General features: G+C 37.1%; 1 pseudogene; it reads right to left on the bottom strand.

Moving 5' to 3' along the window:
- Nucleotides 1-364, bottom strand: part of LOC101430644 (E3 ubiquitin-protein ligase RNFT1-like) — a 132,813-nt pseudogene extending 132,449 nt beyond the window's left edge.
- Nucleotides 365-23,139: the final 22,775 nt, after the last annotated feature.

Here is a 23,139-nt window from a genome sequence, read left to right as displayed (position 1 = left end):
TTTAGTTTCACTACTAAGGGTTTTGAGGACTCTGACTGGTGGAAGCACAAACTATTCCCAGTCCTGTGTAATTTTATTGAATTGTTTGACCTACAGCTTAACCCATGACTCTTTCCCTGGCCTGAGGTAGTTTCCTCTCCCCTACTCCAAGACCCCTACTCAGTCAAAGATTGGAGGGGACCCTTCTGCAGATCTCTGGGGCATGCTCTCTCTGTGACCTTGCCATACTCTGATCTCTGTTTTCTCAACCCAGTCATACCACCAAACCCTGCTTTGGTCCCCTCCCCCTTCTACATTGTGGTTTGGAATTCTTCTAGGTAGTATCAAGACTTACCTCATTGGTTTCTATTTTCTCAGTGATCATGTCTTGTGCTGCCTGTTGGCTAATGTCTGAAAAGCAAGTTTTAATATATTTTGTTGAGTCTTCTAGCAATTGGTATCACTACTCTGTATCTTTTTTGGCTACTATTTGCCTGGAATATCTTATTCCAACCTTCCATTTTCAACCTTACATAAGGTTGTGTCCTTATGTATGAGGTGAGTCTCCTGCAGACAGCATATAGATACCTTATAAATATTTTTTATCCATTCTGTCAGTCTGTTCCTTTTGATTGGGAATTCAATCCATTAACATTCAATGTTATTATTGTTAAGGCATTACTTACTTCATGCATTTGGTCCTTTGGCTTTCTGTTGTCATATAATACTATTGTCTGTCTTTTTACCCTTTAATTTACCCTTCCTAATAATCATTTTTACACTCTTCTGCAAGTCTATTGCCCTTCTTTTTTCCTTTCTGCCTGAAGCACTCCCTTTTGTATCTCTTGTGGATCTGGTCTTTTGGTATCAGAATCCACACTTTCAGTTTTTCTATGAAGACTTTAAATTCACCCTTGCTTTTGAAGGCCAGTATTGCTGAATACTGAATTCTTGGCTGGCAGTTTTTCTCTTTTGTACCTTAAATACATAATACTACTTTCTTCTCATCTCCGTGTTTTTTTTTTTTCCTAAAGATTTCTTTCTTTTTATTTATTTCTCTCCCCTTCTCACCCCTCCCCTCCCATTGTTTGCTCTCATGTCCATTTGCTATGTGTTCTTCTGTGTCCACTTGCATTCTCAGAGGCACTGGGAATCTGTGTCTCTTTTTTGTTGTGTCATCTGGCTGTGTCAGCTCTCTGTGTGTGCAGCGTCACTCCTGGGTAGACTGCGCTTTTTGCACAGGGTGGCTGTCCTTGTGGGGCGCACTCCATGCATTTGGGGGACACCCCTGCATGGCACAGTAATCCTTACACACAGCAGCACTGTGTGTGGACCAGCTCACTACATGGGCCAGGAGGGCCTGGGTTTGAACCCTGGGCCTCCTATATGGTAGGCAGTTGCTCTATCAGTTGAGCCACATTTGCTTCCCTGCCTCCATGGTTTTTGATGTGGGGTCAGCATTTAATCTAATTGAGGTTCCCTTGTATGTGATGTTTTGCTTTTCTCTTGCTGCTTTCAGAATCCTTTCTTTATCTCTGCTATTTGTCATTCTGAATAGTAGGTGTCTTGGAGTAGGTCTAGTCAGATTCATTCTGTTCAGGATAAATTGTCCTTCTTGGATATTGATATTTATATCTTTCATAAGGGTTGGGAAGTTTTGGATCATTATTTCCTCAAATATTATTTCTACCCCTTTTCTGTTCTCTTCTCTTTCTGGGACACTAATAATGCATATGTTTGTGTGTTTCACATTGTCATTCAATGCCCTGAGACCCTGTTCCATTTTTTCCATTTTTTTCTCCTATCATTTCAAGGTCAGATGTTTTGTCCTTGATATCACTGATTCTGTCTGCCATCAAATCAAATCTGCCATTATATGCCTCTAATGTATTTTTTTTTTTTTAATTCCCCTCCCCTCCCCCGGTTGTCTGTTTTTTTTTTTTCCTGTGTCTTTTTGCTGCGTCTTGTTTCTTTGTCCGCTTCTGTTGTCGTCAGCGGCACGGGAAGTGTGGGCGGCGCCATTCCTCGGCAGGCTGCTCCCTCCTTTGCGCTGGGCTGCTCTCCTTATGGGCACTCCTTGCGCGTGGGGCTCCCCTACGCGGGGGGGGGGGGGGACACCCCTGTGTAGCAGAGCACTCCTTGCGTGCATCAGCACTGCGCATGGGCCAGCTCCACACAGGTCAAGGAGGCCCGGGGCTTGAACCGCGGACCTCCCATGTGGTAGACGGACGCCCTAACCACTGGGCTAAAGTCTGTTTCCCTCTAATGTATTTTTAATCTCATCCATTGTTTCTTTCATTCCCATAAGCTCTGTTACTTTTCTTTGCAGGCTTTCAAATTGTTCTTTATGCTCACCCAGTGTCTTCTTAATATTCTTTATCTCTTTAGTCAAATATTCTTTCAACTCCTTGAATTGATTTAGGAGATTTGTGTGAATATAATTGATTAGTTGTCTTGAATTCTGTATTTCATCAGAATATTTGGTTTGTTCATTTGGCTGAACCATCTCTTCCAGTTTCTTAGCATGTCATGTCATTTTTTTCTGATGTCTTGGTATCTGCATATATTGGTGAATTTACTCTGATGGTGCCAGTGGTTTTATTTCATGGCTGTTCTTTGATTTTTGTTTCAACTTATTCTGAGTCTTTAAAATTTCCCAGCTTAAGTTATCAAAATCAGGCCAGGGACTCGCTAATGGATCACAGATGTTTTCCCAAGGGTTCAGGACAAGAGAGACCTTGCAGTTTCTTGGCCCGCCAGCAGACAACACTTGTTGGTGTATCTTTCCACAGAGGTGACTCTTTCATTCTTCACTTGCCTGTGATTATGGTCTGGCCAGAGCTCTCCTGGCCAAATGCACTGAAGAGAAACCATTCTACACCTTCCCATTTCCTAGGAGGAAGACATCTGTTCCCCTCTCAGCTGACTACAGTGAGCCACAGGCTTTATACAGGCTGCAAGCCTTGAGGGTGCAGGTTGAGTGCTAACCTGTTAGTAACTAATGGTTGTCATTTTGGGTTCTTTGTCTCTCTGTCCTTTGGTCTACTGGAGTTGTGCACCACTGTCCTAGTCTGCTGATTCCCAAAGCAGGTCCCTCGGGCAGCTTTTTGATCTTTCCCCATTGTTTTTGTGAAAAAGTTGAGCCCTGCCTACCTACTCTGATGCCGTCTTTCCAAAAGTCCCCCACTTTGACTTCTTGAAACAAAATATCTCTAACCAATAATTAGTTTTCAGTGCAGAGTAGTTTTTCCTGAAAAGTCTACATTGGTCATAGCAAGTGATGATGAACAAATGCAGGTCCCTTCACATGCCTGTTTGTTTATCCAGATGGTGCCCTTCTATGTTATTATAATATATTAAAAACAAACAACCCAATAAGTCAAAAGTGAAATAATTTTCCTTTAATATGCTCACTGACTGAAAGAATTGAAATGAACTATAAATAAGAAACTGACAGCTTTCTCATTTTCATAGCCCCATTGTATCTATTATGTGTACAAGTAATTCTGCCTCTTGTTGACTCTAGAGTAGAAAGCAATAGACTAAGAGTTTCTGAAACAGCAGTCTCTGTCCAAGGTGCAAATATTGCAGATATGCATTTTGAAACAGAATGAATAAAATATCATTTAACGTTGAAGTCTTAATAATATCCATGTGTAACATTAGACTGTTTTCAAAACAAATTTAATAGAATCTAATCTTTCTGACCTGGCTATTTTTATATGAAACATAAGAGTGAGAAATTTATAATGTGGTTTTGAAAAAAAATTCATTTTAGAAAAAGATGATAATTTCACTGAAGGATCCTGGGAAAAGGAATGCTTTATTGACCAGACACATGAAGTTATCCTTCACTGAGTGTCCACCTATGTGTGACACACAGTGCTGACACTGGGAAATTAAAACAAACCTAACTTTCTCAAAAAGAGGGGACTATTTTGAATTTTATTGCCTTTTGAGGTGTTTACTCTTTAAACAATGTATTTCTCTCCCTTTACTTATGGCACGATGAGGGACAGAGGGTAATTCTTCTTTCATATTGAAATTGACAATTGGGAGTAGATGTGGCTCAAATGGTTGAATACTTGCTTTCTACATGGGAGGTCATGGGTTCGGTCCCTGGTGCCTTCAAAAAACAAAAACAAACAAAAAGTAAAACAAATAAAAAAAAAACAACTCAGGGGAGCTGATGTGGCTCAGTGGTTGAGTGTCAGGTTCCCACATACAAGGTCCTGGGTTCAATCTCCAGCCCCTGGGTACATCCGAAAAAAAAAAAAAATTGACTGTCAGGGTTTTGTTTTCAAGTACTTTCCTTCACAAATCATTACACCTTTTTGACCTCCCCCCAAATCAAGGTCTTTTCCCATTATCCATGCTTGTTAAAAATTTAGGGATACTTTTGGTGTTCAAATAAAGTCTTCATTGTTTAACAACACATTTTAGATTTTGAAGATACTAGTTTGTCCTTGCCTATTGTTTGACGTGGTTCTGCTGGGCTGAATTAAGTTCAGTTTCTGTATTGGCCTTAATTTCTTGGACCTTAATTTCATATTTGACTTCTCAGTTTTGACCTACACTCCATATATTCCTCCAGCTTTCTATCTGCTGGACTGTTGCAGTTTTGAGTCCTAGATCAATTAAATTCTTTTGGCCCTTGAACCTTCTGCATCACTTCCCAGTCAATGAATGACTTGCTCAGTCCTGGCACAGAATTTTCTCTGGATGGCTATCCTGACTGTAGTGAGTCATTCCCTCACTCCTATTTACCCACCTCCAGTCTTCAATACAACCCTGAGGAAATGTAGCTGTGCAATCATGGGGGTCTGCAGGCGAGGACCAGGTAAATTCCTCCAGCCTCTTTTTACCAAGAAGACATTGATACTTACAATGTCTGTTTATTTCTCATGACTTTTTGTGCATTTCTACTTTTATGAAAACTTTTGTGCCATATTTACATTGGATTTGTCCAAGCCTTACAAATTGGCACTTAAAAGCCATGAATGAAATCCCAACTCACTATCAACAATCTCATAGCTTATTTTGGTTTAGTGCCACCTTTTTTAAACATCAGATTCCATTTTAAGTTAGTCTTACTTTGAACTCATTCTTCTAACCACACTAGCATTTGATGAATTAGAATTATGAAAAGATTTATTAATTTAGATAAATTAATATTTTTTCATGGACCCCTAGCCAATAAAACAAATGTGAAGAATAGAGCCATTGAGATCTTAATTAAAGTAAAGTAGCAATGACTAGTAATTAATAGTTGAGTGAAATAATTCACATATACACATATTGAATACCCATTTTAGGTCCAGCACAGTCAAGAGGCTGAGGGTATAATGATAACATGGACCTTGCCCTTTAGGAACTCCCAGTATAGATGGAAAGATAGACCCTCAACAACATTTCAAAAAGATGTAGAAAGTGCAATGACAGTAGTGGCTGTACCCAGGACACTATGGGAAAGGGCAGGAGGGGCATCTAAACAAGTCTGGTTGAGAATCTGGGACAAATAAGCAGAAAGGTTCCCAGAGTAGGTGATTGAGTTTAGTGCTGAGGAGGAGTAGAGGTATATAGGTGAAGAAGGTGGAGCAGGGAATTATAGGCAGAGGCACAAATTACTTGCCATGAATAAGAAAGACTTGATCAGTTCAGGGCCTTTTAGAATAAAATGGCTTTGCTGTAATCTTATATTTTACCTAAAAAATATTTTATATTATACTTTATGACATATCCATGTTAATATCAAATATATTTTATATTGTAATTTAATACAAAGGCACTCCAGAAAAATGCCCCATGTTTATCCTGTGATTTTGCATCGCCCTGAAATGTCACCAGATACCCTCAAGAGAATTAGAATCCTGGTTTGAAAAGCTCTGGAAGCACTTAGGGACATTGATTATGGGTTTAGACTGACTTAGTTTAAATCCTGACTCCATTTTTTCCTAAGTGGGCATGTTATTTAATCTCTCTTAACCTTATTCCTTCTAGTAAAAATGGGGATTCTGGGAGTTAAAATTGAGATCATGGATATCAAGCTTCCTGTAGAGAACCTGTTACAATATATCACTTAATTTATGTGTGGAGGCTATAAGAACTTCTTGATGTTGGGGAACATGTCTGTCATATTCATCTGTATATATTCAGCATGATGCCTGCCACATAGGAGGTACACACTAAATATTTATTAAATTAATTGATTTAATGATGCCAAGATGGCTCATCTTAATGTAAATTTAGAGAGAAGCTTAGAACAAGGCCTGGCATGTGCTAGGTCCTAATCAATATCTCTTGATTACTGATTTAATGAATGACTTCGCTTAGTGCTTGAAAGTGAGGACTGAACAGAAAGTGGACTGAAGAAATTCAAGAACAGTTTAATATTAATTCTGTATTTGTTGTGCTCTATCTACTGTGAGAAATGTCCCTGAAAATAGGGATACAAAGTCACACAAAACCCATGTAGATTAATGAGTGAAGAGCCTTTAACCACCACTCAGGTCTAGAAGTAGAACTTCATCAACCTCCCAAGAAGCCCCTGTGTGTGCTATATCTCTATCACAACCCCCTCCACTTCCCCAAATAACCACAGACTTTTGCATTTCTTTGTGGGTCCATCATACCACAAGCATCCTAGATGCCAAATAAAATAAATATGATGTGTCTTTTTAATCTACAAGGTTCTCTTCTATCTCCACCTTTCCCTTACAATTGATCTTTTGAAGGATTTAGGCTGTTTTTATTTTTTAAAGTTTCCCATTTTTTTGGGTAAAGGTTTATTTTTCATTTATTTCCCCCTCCCTTTCCCCACTCCCTCCCCTCCCCTGTTCCTCCCCTTCCTGCATCTTTGACCAGTGAGATCCTAAGTTCTTTTGACAGGCACTGGTACACTTTGATAAGTTCTTTGCTGTCTGGTATGTCAAGGTATTAGGCTCTTCTTCCAGATCTGCAACCAGCAATTTCTCCAAGAAACCCTGGTTTCTTTTAATGGGAATTTCACTACTGGGTTGATCACTGTTTCCAGGCCTCTGTAGTGGACAGAGTTAGGAGATAAGTATATGTGGTGTATGTGTGTGTGTGTTTGTGTAAGACATACACTAATATATATTTTTTATTAAAATAAAATATCTTGTAATTGGATTTTGTCTAGGTTCTTGATTATGCTGCAGAAATGAATTTCAAGAGCACATTGGGTTAGTTGGGCCAGTAATTTATTAAAATAGGGAGGGAAGAGAAATGGGAGAAAATAACAGATCATGGGTCCCAGGTAGAGAGCAAGGGGCTAAAAAGTGATAAAGTGGGCTGATTTACAGATGACAATTTCCCATTATAGATTATAAAAATGCCCAGGTTTTACTTGTATGGCCATCACGGAAGGGGAAAAATGGCGAGAGCAGGGCGCAGAAGGCAGGAACAGGCACACGAACCTGCACCAGGAAAGGCACTGGGACAGGGCAAAGGCAAGAGAGCAAGAGAGCTTTGTGCTTCTTTTTAAACCATTAATTATTCTACCCCTTTGCTATTGGCATGGGAGGAGTTCCAGGTGTTTGCTGTTTCGATTGATTACCCCATACATCAATCCCCCAGGAGGTCCCAATGATAAAGTCTTTGGGGAGTATCTGGGACTTCTCCTGGCTTCTGGAGGAAATCTCATTCTGGATGGCAGAATCTCATGAGGGTTTTCTGGTAGCCATCTTGGGGATATTGATGTCCACATGGACTCTTTGCTAAGTTCCAGATCCATCCATTGATTTCCTCTCTAGCCTGTGTCATCATGGTGCTACTTTGAATTTAGAGGTTACTTTCTTTTTCTAAAGATTTATTTATTTATTTCTCTCCCCTTCCTCCCCTCTACCCCCCAGTTATCTGCTCTCCATGTCCATTTGCTGTGTGTTCTTCTGTGTCTGCTTGTATTCTTGTCAGCGGCAAGAATCTGTGTCTCTTTTTGTTGCGTCATCTTGTTGTGTCAGCTCTCCATGTGTGTGGTGCCACTCCTAGGCAGGCTGCACATTTTTTGCGCTGGGTAGCTCTCATATCGGGGTATACTCCCTGTGCATGGGGCTTCCCTACACATGGGAGACACCCCTGCATGGCACGGCACTCCTTGTGCACATCAGCACTGCTCGTCAGCCAGCTCATTACATGGGTCAGGAGGCCCTGGCTTTGAACCCTAGACCTCCCATGTGGTAGGCATATGCTCTATCTATTGAACCAAATCCGCTTCCCTAGTGGTTACTTTCTGTACCCAAAGAAGATGCAAAGTAGAGAAGCTGGTTATTGACATGCCAGCTGACTCTGGAACCACTTGATTAAACAATGACTCCCTAAGGTTCTAAATACTTGTTATAACAATGCTCAATTACCTCTAATATGTGCATAATGCAGTTATCAGGATCCCATTTCTCTGCACTTGGAACTTTAAAATATTCAAGAAGAAAATGTAAGAAGATTACAAGGATATTTAGGATAGGCTGTACTTCATTTGTGCAATTCAAATTAACTATCTTCTTATAACATTATCATAAATGGCACAGTGTTCAATAAATAATAATTGTGTAAGTTCTCTGAGGGTTTGTTCCTCATTTATCCCCAGCACCTAGTCTAGTGAGCCTGGCAGGCACATAGTAAGTACTTAATCAATATTTGTGAAATGAGTAAGTAATATTGTTGGTAATAAACCGGTAAGTAAATTGAGGAACTATTACTGCTAGCTGCCTCCTCAAAACATTATTCACAGGCATTAACATTAGCTTTACACACTTTATTGGGTTTGTCTAGCCTATGATAACAAGTCAATTAAGAGCTTTTAAGGCTTATGGGGGGCCTTAACCTGAGAAGCAGTATTAAGAGGTTCTTAACATTATCATCAGTGTCTGTGAATTTCATACACGTAGTCTTGTATTTTTTTCATTTGTATCATACAGGTTAATTGGGTAAAACGGATGATAGAAGTGCATTTTCAGACTAACACAAATTAAAAATTAAAAGACATAATGTCAATGAATACATTCTGTAAATTATGATGTTAGATCTGAATTGGAGATAATGTTAACCTCTTAAATTTTTCATTAAATGATTTTAAATCCTAAAAGGGAAGTCATTCTACCCATGTAAAATTAGACCAACAGTCACCAGGAAATTTTTCAGAAATCATTTTATTTTGCTACTTTTTCAGATAGGAGAGAATTTTTTTTTTTTTAAGCTTTCTGACTAAATTAGGGAATTTAAAAGTGTGTTAAATTGACTATCTTCCCTTTCCCCTTTGGCTATGAGGATATTACTTTTTAAATCAGATTATTTCAGTCATTTTTACACTTTTACTATTGGGAAGCCATAAAATGGCACAAAGTGACACATTTTCAGATTTGATAAAGCAGTAAAAAGGAAAAAGCAGCATAAAGCAGGAAAAAGAGAAAAATGGGAGTTTAGCTGTGTAAAGATCGAAGGGTGAAATGTAACTTGACTTTTGCCATTTATCTTTCCATTTAAAAACTTCCTCGAGTGAACTTGCATTGTCGGCAGGCCAGAGATTTATTGTTGTGCCACTTAACCAGGAGTTCAGATATTTTTCTGCAGTTTAGGAACCCAGAATTTAATTACCTGCTACCAGAATGCTATGTTTCCCTTGGGAGCACTTTAAGTATCTAAAATTATCTTTGAATCTCACAGGTTCACATCAACAACTGAAACATCAAAGCGTTTCTTGGAGTCTCAAATGGATAGATTATAGACCACAACTCACCAGTGGATGTGTTTTATCTGAGCTGTACAGCATTATAAAAAATTGAATTATTTTTCAACATTAAGTAATGTTTATATTTGTACTGCAATTTTGTCTTTCTGGCATCTTCTGAAACATCAGGATATTTGACAACCCTGGACTCAGATTTCTGCATCATAACCATTGACTGGAGGTGAATCCTGGGGTTACTCCAGAGCTGGCCTCTTCATCTAGTCTTCCTATACTGACTGTGTCGGTTCCCATTTATTAAGAGAAAAGTGAAATAGTTCTTGTATCCTTTGTCTCCAGCATTGGTAGCAAGGTAAAAGATAGACCAAGAAGGCTACACTTGTCAAGAAAAATGGGAGGGAGCAAGAGAGAATATTGTGTGTGTATGTTTGTGTAAGAGGGAAAAAACCCTATGTGTTTAATATTCAAAGTATGTTTGTTTTGAAAGAATAAGATTTAATAAGTTCATTAGGAAATGAACCATCTTAGGGACTATGACTGATAGAAAGAGAAGATAATTGATATAAAGAAAACCTAAGGATCTGATAAAAGGGCTGAAATTTCAATAGGGTTTGTTCTGGAATGTGAATAAAATAGGTCCAGATGCTGTAAATGCAATTATGTGTTAATTGGGAAAAATGGACCAAGCACCAAAACATTTTACAGATGGTGAACTTATAAGATTGTCTATTGAGTGCAGTAGAAATTGTATCCTGAACAGAGGCAAGCATTTACAGATATATGCTTATACACAAATATTGTTTCTCAGGGTGTAGAAAGTATGCCTGGGAATATTTGTAGGATTTTATTAATAAAAAAAAATTATGGCAACATATATATAATGTTTAAAATTTGGCATTTTAACCATTTTAAAATGTACAGTTCAGTGGCATTATTTTTACAATTTTGTTCTACACCATCACTACCTTCCATTACTAAAACTTTTTCATCAACGAAAACATAATCTCTTTACCCATTGAGCAATAATCCTCATTCTTCCTTTCCCCAAACCTGGCAACCTCTTATCTACTTTCTGTTTTTATGAATTTATTTATTCTAGATTTTTCCTATAAATGGAATGATGCAGTATTTGTCCTTTTTTTGTATGGTTTATTTCACTTAGCATAATGTATTCAAGGTTCATCTATGTTATAGCATGTATCAGAACATTATTTCTTTTTATGGCTGGATAGTATTTCATTGTATGGATAATCCATAATTTGTTTATTCATTCATCTGTAGATAGACACTTGGTTTGTTTCCAGATTTTGGTTATTGTGACTAATGCTGCTATGAATATTGGCTTACAATGATCTGTTTGAATCCCTGCTTTCGATTCTTTAATGTATGTCCCTAAAAGTGAAATTGTCAGGTCATATGATAATTTTGTTTAATTTTTTGAGGAACTGTCAAACTGTTTTTCACAGAGGTTGCACAAATTTACATTCCCACTAGCAATGCATCTAGGTTCTAATTTATTCACATACTCACCAACATTTGTTACTTTCTAATTTTTAAAATAGTAGATGAATTAAAAAAAGAAATATTGGATTATGCTTGTAATCTGACCTGTACCTGGGTTTGATTGAGTTACTATTAGGACATTGAGTCCCCACCCCTTGGTGGGTGGGGACACACAGATAAAAGGCATGGCAAAAAACAGTGTTGAGGCCTTCTGATGTATTGGAGTTTTGATGCTGGGGTTTAATGCTCAAGACTTAAGCTGGAGCCCCAGGAAGTAAGCTCACAGAGGAGAGAGAAGTCAGTCCCAGGAAGAAAGGAACCTTGAACCCAGAGAAAAGCAAGCCCCAGGAACGTAGGAACCCAGGAAGCCTGAACCTTCGCAGACGTTGGCAGCCATCTTGCTTCAAATAGACTTTGGTGAGGGAAGTAATTTATGCTTTATGGCCTGTTATCTGTAAGCCCCTACCCCAAATAAATACCCTCTATAAAAAAACCAACTAATTTCTGGTATTTTGCATCAGCACCCCTTTGGCTGACTCATACAGTTTCCATCCTAGTGGCTGTGAAGTGGTATCTCACTGTGGTTTTTATTTGCATTTCTGTAGTGGCTAATGATGTTGAACATGTTTTTATGTGTTTTTTAGTCATTTGTGTATATTCTTTGAAGAAATATCTATTCAAGTCTAACCATTTTTTAGTTGGGTTGTTTATCTTTTTTGTTTTTATTTGTAGAGTTTTTATTTTATGAGAGCACAGATATAAATAATACCACCCAGTTGTCTGTATATATCTTGGTATTGATAAGAACTTAGATTTGCCTGAAGAATTTTGGATATGGTACCCATGACAAGGATGACCTTAGGAATTGATTTATTTTTGTATGTAGAGAATAATCTTCAAAATTTTATTATAGAATAGTCAAATTATTTAAGTGATGGGATTTCTCCATTGTCAGCATTAATTCTGATTTATTTTAATATTAGAAAATTTAAATCCAAGGTGGCAACATTTTACAAGGATGTGAGACTTTGTGAGATATAAGTCCATGAAGTCAAGAATGAATTTGTGTAAAAAATTTAAATATGATGCCTGTCATTGACTGAATGCATTTTCATGGCTCCAACCATGGACATTTCAAATCACAGGATTGATGGTCTGCTGGGGTTAGTTATCTTAGTTGTGGCATATGCTGAAAAGATTTGTCTTGTACTCTTCAAAGAATTCCTGCTTTACTCACCAAGAAAGTGTGGAATAAAGTCTTGACCTTTGGAGTGGTCATCATATCTTTTTTTTTTTTAAGATTTATTTATTTATTTATTTATTTATTTTTCTCCCTTCTCCCCCGGTTGTCTGTTTTCTGTGTCTATTTGCTGCATCTTCTTTGTCCACTTCCATTGTTGACAGCGGCACGGGAATCTGTGTTTCTTTTTGTTGTGTCATCTTGTTGTGTCAGCTCTCCGTGTGTTCGGCACCATTCCTGGGCAGGCTGCACTTTCTTTCGCACTGGGTGGCTGCTCCTTACGGGGCGCACTCCTTGTGCATGGGGCTCCCCTATGTGGCATGGCACTCCTTGCACGCGTCAGCGCTGCGCATGGGCCAACTCCACATGGGTCAAGGAGGCCCGGGGTTTGAACCGTGGACTTCCCATTTGGTAGACAGACGCCCTAACCAATGAGCCAAGTCTGCTGCCTCATTATAACTTTTGAAATCTCTAACATTTCTCTGTATATAACAGTGGGGTTTGATCTACTCAGTCTTTGTGAAATTTTGTCTTTGAGAAATGATTTGAAAAGGTTAAATATCAAAGTAGCACCTTATTTCCCTGATAAAGGGATTTCCATAGACCATGTTGGACAACAAGGCTTAGGTCAGGGACTGAACTGAGGCTTGCTTCTTCCTGCCTCCTAATATAGCCTTTAGTGCCTACTTGATTGTTCCACAAAAATTTATTCTTAAAATTCATTCATGTTGATGCATATAACCATAGCTCATTCATTTTAATTTTGCATATATTCTGTTGAATGATATGCCACAATTAATCCATTTCTGTGTTGACAGACATTAGGGATATTTCCATTTTTTTCTACTAAAATAAAATAGCCTTTATTATTACTGAATTTCATGTTCCAGTCACTATCAACATGACAGGGATACATCAGTGAAAAAAGAGGCAAATTCCTGTCTCTCACTGAACTTATAGTGGAAGAGGTAGATAGCAAATAAAATAAATAAGTAAATTATATGGTATATTAGAATGTTCAAAGCACAATAGTGACAAAGCAGAGAAGATTATAAGGAGTTCTGGGATTGGAGATGGAATCACAGTTTTAAACAGGGTGATCAGAGAAGACTTCACTGAGAACAGTTGAACACAGACATGAAGAAGATGAGAGAAAAAGCCATGGAACAATCTACTGGAAAGAGTATTTCACACACAGACAATGGTGGAAAGCCCTTGAGAAGGACCTCCAGTACATTACTGAATAGAAGTGGTAATAGAAGATATCCTTGATTTATTCTTGATCTTAATGTTTTCTGTAGGTGTTTTGTAGATACCTTCTTTGAGGCTAAGGGAATTCCCTTTAATTCCTAGTCTGCTAAATTAAAAAAAAATTGTCATGATTAATTTTATCAATTACCTGGTCTTATCTTATCTTTTAACCTGTTAATGTGGTGAATTAATTACAGTAGTAGATTTTCTAACTTTAAATCATCCTTGTGTTCTTGGGATAAACCCACTTGTTTGTGTTATACTTTATTTAAAATATTCGGTTGGCTTGCTAATTTATTTTCTTATGTTTTTTGGTATCTTTGTTTTTGACTGCAAATGACCTATAATTTTATATTTTTAAATGACTGGTCATGGTATCAAGGTTATACTAATCTCATAGAATGAGTTGGGATTGTTTCTGGCTTCCCTACTCTCTAGGAGAATTTGCATATGATTAGAATGGTCAGTTTCTTGAGAGTTTGGGACAACCTACTTGTAATACCATCTGGGCAAGGTATTTTCTTTGTGGTAATATTTTTCAACCACTTATTCAATTTTCTTAATGATAGTAATGCTATTCAGGTTTTATATTTCTTAATTTTTTTTTTTTTTAGGTACTGGGGTCCCAGGGATTGAACCTGGGACTTAGTATGTGGGAAAACCATTGAGCCACATTGGCTTCCCTGAGGCAGTTTTATCATTTGTTTGCTTGTTCTTTGTTTTTGTTTTTTCAGGAGGTACTGAGAACTGAACCCAGACCTCCCATGAGGGAGGTGGGTACTGAACTGCTTGAGCTACATCTGCTCCTCTTATATTTCTTCTTGCAGTTTTAGTAAGCTATGGTTTTCCAGAAATATGTATTTCATTCATATTTTTAAATTATTGGCACAAAGTTGTTCTTTTTTTTCTCTTTAAAGAAGATTTAGATTAAATAAATGTTACATAGAAAGTATAGGTGATACTCATATACCCCACCCCCTCCCTCCTCACATTTTCTCCTATTAATAATGTTTTTCATTAGTATGGTACATTTGTTACAAGTGATGAACAAATATTGAAGTATTGCACAATAGTCTGTAGTTTGCATTATGGTTTACACTTTACATTGCAGAATTGTGTAGGCTTTGGCAAAACCTATAATGGCCTGTATCTGTCATTGCAATATCAGGTAGAACAATGCCAATGTCCCAAAAGTGCCCCATGTTACACCTAATCTTCCCCCTCCCTCCCTTCAGAACCTCTGCTGACCACACCGCTGTCTTTATATCAGAGTTACAAGTTCTTCTATTACTAGAATGATACTAAATCTACTTTAGTCCAGGGTTGCAATCTCCCCTTATGTTGGTTCATTCTTCAATCTTGAGGAACAAAATTGTTCTTAATACACTTCCATTTAATTGCTGCACTATCTCTACCTATGCATTTTTTCATTCTTAAAATTGTTTACTTCTCTCTTTGTTTCTTAATCAATTTTGTCAGAGTTGTAGCAGTTGATATTATTGATGAATTCCAAAAAGAAATATTGGATTATGTTTGTAAAATGATCTTTTCCTCTGGGCATATTAGAGTGTATTGGATCCAGAGGTTTTACTTTTATTTGATTAAATAATGATTAAGGCTTTGATTGGGCCATGTCATTAGAAAGTTATATCCCCATCCCCTTGGTGGGGGGGACTCACAGGGAAATTGTGCCACAGAGAAGGGAGTTTGGAATTTTTGAGCTGGAGCCCAAGAAGTAAGCACACAGAGGATCAGAAAAGCTGACCTTGGAGAAAATTGAGCCCCAGAGAGAGAGACAGATCTGGCTGTCTGATAGTCTACAGCTGGCCTTGTGGAGAGAGCAGGACAGCTAAGCCCAGAGAGAAACAAGCCCTGGGAAGAGAGGAACCCAGGAAGCCTGAACCCTTATCAGATGTCGGCAGCCATCTTTTTCTAACATCTTTTTCCAGTAGACTTTGGTGAGGGAAGTAACTTACGCTTTATGGCCTGGTAACTGTAAGCTTCTACCCCAAATAAATACCCTTTATAAAAACCAACTGATTTCTGGCATTTTGCATTATCAGCACCCCTTTGGCTGACTAATACAGAGGTTTTACAGTATTGTGGGTTTTTTCATAGACTCATATTTTTATATTGTTGATCCTCTATTGTATCTTTGTTTCTACCTCATTAATTTATATTCTTAGTCTATTATTTCCATCCTTCTACTTTCATTGGGTTTTTCCTGTTATTCTTTTTCTAACTTTAGTCAACTCCATTTTCCTTTTTTTCAAATATAAGCATTTGAGGCTCTAAGTTTCTTTTGAAATATTCCTTTTCTATATTCAATTTTTAAAGTTTCTATTTTTTCAGGTTTTCCCTTGACCTACAACCTATTCAGAAGTACATTTTAAAACTTCTGATTGTCTTTTTCCTTTCATATTTTCATTATTGATTATGGTCAGAGAATGTTTACTCTAAATACCATTCTTTTAAAATTTGTTTAGCCTTGCTTTTTGTTCTAAAACCTGCTAAGTTTTCATATTTTCAATCACATCATGGCTCCCTAGGAGAACTCTGGGCTCCTTTCCAGTCACAACCACCCTAGTATAATCCCTGTCTTTATTTACAACAGCTCAGAGTAGTTTTTCCTGTTTTTGTGTTTTAAATGCATGGGAATATTCACTAAGCACTCTTTTGTGTCTGACATTTTAGTCAAAATTGTGTTTTTGAAGTTGTTCCATATTTTTGTGTAAAATTGTAGATCATTCAGTCTTATTGTGGTATTTTGTATTCCACATACTATTTATCTATTCTATTAGTGATAAGAATTTTGTGTTTCCAGTTTTAGGTCATTATATATATAGGACAACTATGACCACTCTGGTATATGTGTTTTGGTGAACGTATGTGTGCATTTCTGTTGGTGTATAACCAGGTGTAGGATTTCTGTGTCTGAGAATACGAATATAAAAACTGTCTCAGATTTTTTGGTAAGTGTTCTTGATGTGCTTATGAAATATGAATTCTCCAGTTGTTTAGTATGATATTCTACATATGCCCATTACCTCAAACTTATGTTGTTCAAATTTTCTTGTTCATTTTCTTCCTCCTTTATCTATTTAATTACTGAGATAGCTGTGCTAAAACTTCCCACTATGATTATATAATTTTAAATCTCTCCTTGAAATTTGGTCAATTTTTGATTCAAATATTTTAAGGTTATGCTATTTATTATTATGGAGCGACCCTCTTTATCTCATAATGCTTCTTGCCTTAAATTCCATTTGTATTACATCAGTATAACTATACCAGCTTTGTCTTGATTAATATTTGCCTGGGGTATATTTTTCTGCCTTTCTTTTGTTTTCAAATTTTTTGTTTTTTTATCTTGGGTTTCATATCATTCAGAATTTAGCTAGGAAACAAGAACACTGTAGGTCTTTCAAATACAGTAGTCTTAACACAGGCTATTGATTATACAGGTGGAGGTAGTGCTGAGAAGCCAACAAGGAAAAGGAAGGCAATACAGAGATTGCTGGAAGTTTCTGTGCCCTCAGGACTGGAGAAGCAATGGAAGGTCATAGTGCAACCAGAACTCTGTGTCTGAACTAGAACCATGTGTGAGTTACTCAGTGGGAGCTGGAACAAAAAGGAAGGTGCTGTCTTGTGGGCTTTGGAGCCATGAAGGAGATGATGCAGAGGCTTTGAGAAATGCCACAGTAAACAGAGAGAAGGAGGAAAATACCCTGCCTCCCTCAATCTGGTCTTCTGTCAGTGCCTCCCATTAGCCTCACCTACACAGAAACTAAGGGGAAAGAACCTTTGATTTAAAGCAGTACAGGGGAAGGAGAGAGAATAAATCTGAAGGCAAAAAAGCAGTTGACTAGCACATTTGTTTACTTGTAAACAGCTTATAGCTGGATTTGTTTCCTTTCTCTCTTTTAAATTTTGGTTGATCAATAAAAAATTCTTTTCCAAACACACACTCCCCAAATTCCATTTATTATCAATAGTTGTGACAATCTCACAATTGTTTTTAACTAAGTTAGGGTATTTGGATTTTGACAGCAAACATATTTATTTGTATTATATTTACCTTTTGTTTTATGGTCTCTGTTTGTCCAATTTCTTTACTTCTCTCCAGCTCCTTCCTTTCTAACTATTCTTTAACTTTCTTTTCCTCTTATTTCCTTCCCATATTAGTTTGGAAGTTATATTCTTTCTTTAAATTTAGTAGTTTGGCCTACACATTTTAAGATGCGTACTTAGGTCTAAAGTTGATTAATGTAATTTTCATCTTCATGAACAGTATAAGAAATTTAAACACATTAACTCAATCACACTCCATTTTATATGCTATGATGTGTGGTATGTTAGTTTTAGCATTTAGTAATAGCATTTAAGTGCTATTACATTGTATAGATTTATTACTATATTTTAGAAAATAATAAGTGTCTAACTTTTGTATAAACTGTTGTTTTATACCATCAATGCTTATCCAGATTTTCCTACATTTTCCAATTTCTTTAAATCATTCCTTCTTCCATCTCAAACTTTAATCTGGGATCACTCTTTCATCCTATAATACATTCTGTAGAATTTCCTTTGGTGTTTGTGGTTGATCACACTTTATCTTAGTTTGTGTTTGTCCCATTTTGGAGAAAAAATTTTGGGCTGGCTGGAGCAGTTGTGTTCCATTTGTATAGTATAGTCAATGTACAAGACATCCACTGTTTTAGTTTGTTAAAGCTGGAAAACTACCAGAAATGTGTTGAATTTAATAAAGGGAATTTATTTGGGGTTAAAGTTTACGGTTCTGAGGCTATGAAATGTCCAAATCAAGGCATCATCAGGGGTGCTTTCTTACCGAGGTCATCAGCTGGCAGATCCTGGAGTCCTGCCACATGGCAAGGCAAGATGGTGGCTGACCTCTACCAAGGTCTCTGTCTTCTCCTTTAGGCTTACATTCTCCTTGAGCTTAGCTGTGGGGATCAGGCATATGGCTCATCTTTTCCCACGTCTGTCTCTTTCAGCTTCTCTGCTGATTCCAGCTTCTGGCATCTCTCTCAGCCTCTTGGTGTTTCTCCTTCTCTCTCACATGGTAGGGTCAAAATGATGGCTGTCATTCTTTTCATTTGTGCTTCCAGTTCTGTTTATATAAGACCCCAACAAGAGGGCTGAGACTTGCCCTGGGTCACGCCTCACTCACATAGTCCAATCAAAGGCCCTAAAGTGATCTATCAAGTGATCTGATCAAAGGTCCTTTACTACAATCACAGGGCCCCACACCCACAGGAATGGATTAGTTTAAGAATCTGATCTTTTCTGGGATTCACAAAAGACTTGAAACTGTCACACCCATCTTGGATTAGTCAGTTTAGATGATGACTCTGGGACATTATATGAACTGTGTATTGATTTAAATGAATACATAATGGGATCTTCTGGAAATCTGTGCATAGGAGTAAGCAAGTCAGTCGATGTAGAAGGCCTTTAGGTCCCATATCCTTCTCTTCATGGGAGAGAGAGATCTGAAAGCATACCTGTCCATGTACAGACTTTGTGGCCTGCAGCAGGAAGGTTGGGGGAAGCATTATGGTTTTGAATTATTTCACTGATCCCTGTGTGACGACTCCAAAACATTCCCCACCTATTTGATACATCTTGCTATTCTGGGGATCAAAGGAGGATTAAAAAAAAACATATCTTTTAAAAGTAATTTTTAATTTTTCTGCTTTCTCCTTGAAAAAAATCCAAACCATAGTGATTTTAAAACTTCATTTTTTACTGTTATAACTGGTAATTTTTCTACTTTCTCCTTGACTAAAATCCAAACCACTGGGATTTTAAAACTTCAATTTTACTGTTATAACCGTAAGGAAGAAGGATGAGATAGGGTAATGGAAAATGAAAAATTGAAGGAGTAAATGATGAATTTTGGCAAATACTCCTTTTTCTTGGATGACTGTACTTCTTTTCTCAATCTCAAAAATTTGGATAAATTCTGTTTATTTCCCTTAAATAATAGCTATTTTAATTTTTAACAACTTTACAATTTCTTTCCAGTGATCCCCCAAATTCAGGAATATAATCATGTTTAGCTTCCTTACAATTAATGTTTGATGAAGGTAGAAGATATTGAGGTTTAGTTGGACCTTTTCTAAGCAAGGAATACTAACAATTTTCTGGTGGATGTGGTCATTTGATAATGCTCAAAAACTAATAAAATTCTAATTCATGAAATAATATTAGTCAACAATATTTTGAAAAGAGAAATATGGGCAAGATATCTTAATGTCTTCTCATGAATCAAAATTTGTAAGACATTTATTTTCTTTTTCAGAACATTAGCAGGGTTTTTGAACTATCTTGGGACCAACTTTGTTCAATTTACATGTGTATTCTGGTAATAACTGTGTCAGCACCAGGAATTTCTAGCAAAAGAGTTTTATTTTCTAACAAATATTAAAACAGATTAATGTGTTTTATGTATTTTTTAATGGTACACTTCATTTGTCAACTTAACTCACTCAGATGTTTTTGATATAGTAGTTTCCAAATTATTGGTGCATCAATTCTTGACATTTTTTTTTAGTACCAAATGGAAAAGAGAAGAATATAGATAACATAATCCAAATTCATGTATTTTTGACTCTAGAATTTTCAAATTTTTTTTTCTTCCCTCCCTCCTCTTTTTCTTTCCTTCCCTCTATTCTTTCTTTCCTTCCTTCCTTTGATTAATTCAACCATTTATTCTTTCATTTAACATTTAAAAACTTTGTGCCTGGGTTCTAACTCTGTTTCATTACTAACACGATGTAACTTTTTAAAAGTATGCCACCCTTCTGGGCCTCAGTTTCCTCATTTGTAAAATAAGGAGATTGGATTTCAAAGAACTTTCAACTTCTAATATTTTGGATGAGTAAAGAAAAATGACAAGAAAAAAGGAACAAAATATTTGTTGAGACCCTACTATGTTCCAAGCATTGGGTAATTTTGTACATCTTTTCCTCAAGATTTTTTTTTTTTTTTAATCTGGAATGGATATTGTGTGTATAAGCAGAGCAATAGTATACAGTAGAATGTGACAAGTGCTAACGAAAGTCTGCACCAAATGTTAAGGGAGTTTAGAGGAGTAAGAATTCATTTCCTATGGTGAGTTAAGCTTCATGAAGGGGGGGATTTGAACTAGACCTTCAGGATGGATAGAGTTTGAACATATGGAGATGGTTGAGGTTAGTAGTGAGAGAGAATAGAGTGAGCAAAGCCATGAAAAGAAGTGAAAATAATGTGTATGAGTTTTGTGTGACACTGTTAATTGCCAATATAATATCCATTCTACATTTCTTCTTTACCAGCAGAACCTTGAGATTGTTTAGGACAGTAATGTGCCAAGTCCCTGTCAAGGAAATCAATTTCTCAACTTCCCTTGGAGCTAGGAGTGAACATGTGATACAGCTCTGGTCAATAAAATACAAGGTGAAACCTATTGCAAGTTCTAGGAAAGATTTTACTTTTTTAAGTAAAAGAGGATGAGTGTGGTTGGTGCATCTCTTTCCCTTGTATTTCTTTCCTTGAGTATGGATGTGATACCTATAGCCAGAATGGTCATCTTGCAACCACAATGTGACAAGAGAGAGCACGTGACCTTGGAAATGTCTCCTTACCATTTAGAATTTTAGTTTACTTATTTGTAAATAGTCAGACATTAGCATGTAAAATGCAGACATCACTTTTTGGGGAAATCTCTGATACCTCTCTGTATACCAGTTTATTTCTTTACTCTATATCTGTGCTTTGCTATTTGCTTCTCTTTTTCTGTCACATTGAATTGAAATTATTGTTCATGTATACATCATGAAGATGTACCAAAGTCTGGAGCTGAGGCAGGAAGACTAGCTGTAAAGCAATGACCAAGTTATGGGTTCTTGCTGGTGGGGATTTAGCAATGAATTTGTAAAATTGTTTAAATAAAAAATTTTTTTTTTTAATTTTTAGGAGGGATAGGATTTAAACCATGAGACTATGAAAGATTTACGTTTTCTTTTTATGGCTGAACAATATCACATTGTATGTATAGACCACATTTTATTTATTCTTTCACTGGTTGATGGACACTTGGGTTGCTTTCATTTTTGCAATTGTGAATAAGCTTATGAGCATAGGTGTGCAAATATCTTTTCAAGTTCCTGCTTTCAATTATTTTGGCTATAAATCTAAAAGAAGGATTGCTGAGTCATACGGTTATTCTATACTTAATTTTCTAAGGAACCACCAAACTTTTCCACAGTAGTTGGACCATTTTACATTCCCACCAACAATGAACAAGTGTCCCTATTTCTTTACATCCTCTCCAACCCTTATTTTCCATTTTATTTTAATAATAGCCAGTCAGGTGGGTGTAGTGGTTTCACACTGAGGTTTTAATTTGCATTTCCCTAATGGCTAATGATGTTGAACATCTTTCAAGTGCTTTTTGGCTGTTTACATTCTTCCTTGGAGAAATGGCCTTTGCCCATTTTCTAACTTGGGTTATTTGTCTCTATAAAAAAATTGAGTTGTAGGCTTTCTTTATGTATTTTTATATTAATCCCTTTTCAGATATCTCATTTAAAAATATTTTCTTCCAATGTGTATGTTGTCTTACTTTCATAATGAAAATCTTTAATGCACAGAATTTTTACATTCTGAGGAAGTCCCATTTCTCTATTTTTTTCTTTTGTTATTTGTGCTTTGGAGTAATGTATAAAAAACATTGCCTAACAGAGGGTCCTGAAATGCTTCCCTATGTTTTATATGGGAATTTTATGGCTCTTGTTCTTATTTAGGTAGACTCTGATCCATTTTTTTTTAAAAAAATTATTTATTTATTTTTAAAAATTACATTAAAAAAATATGAGATCCCATTCGACCCCACCGCCCCCACCCCACCACTGCCCCCACAGCAACACTCTCTCCCATCATCGTGACACATCCATTGCACCTGGTAAGTACATCTCTGAGCATCACTGCACCCCATAGTCAATGGTCCACATCATAGCCCACACTCTCCCACGTTCCATCCAGTGGGCCCTGGGGGGATCTACAATGTCCCGTAATTGTCCATGAAGCACCACCTAGGACATCTCCTCGTCCCGAAAATGCCTCCACAACTCATCTCTTCCTCCCATTCCCCAAACCCAGCAGCCACCATGACTACCCTTCCCACACCCATTCCACATTTTCTCTGTGGACACTGGATTGGTTGTGTCCATTGCACATCTATGTCAAGTGGGGGCTTAGATTCCACATGGATACTGGATGCACTCCTCCTACTTTCAGTTGTAGACACTCTAGGCTCCATGGTGTGGTGGTTGACCTTCTTCAACTTGATGTTAGCTGACTGGGGTAAGTCCAATAAATCGAAGTGTAGGAGCTGAAGTCTGTTGAGGCTCTGGGCCTGGGTGTCATATTATCAGTCCAGAGATTCAAATCCCTAAATATA

The sequence above is a fragment of the Dasypus novemcinctus genome, chromosome 9 (genome assembly GCF_030445035.2).
Source record: "Dasypus novemcinctus isolate mDasNov1 chromosome 9, mDasNov1.1.hap2, whole genome shotgun sequence".
Taxonomy (NCBI): Eukaryota; Metazoa; Chordata; class Mammalia; order Cingulata; family Dasypodidae; genus Dasypus; species Dasypus novemcinctus.
The sequence above is the reverse complement of the archived record's forward strand: the minus strand, read 5'-3'. Positions and strand labels throughout refer to the sequence as shown.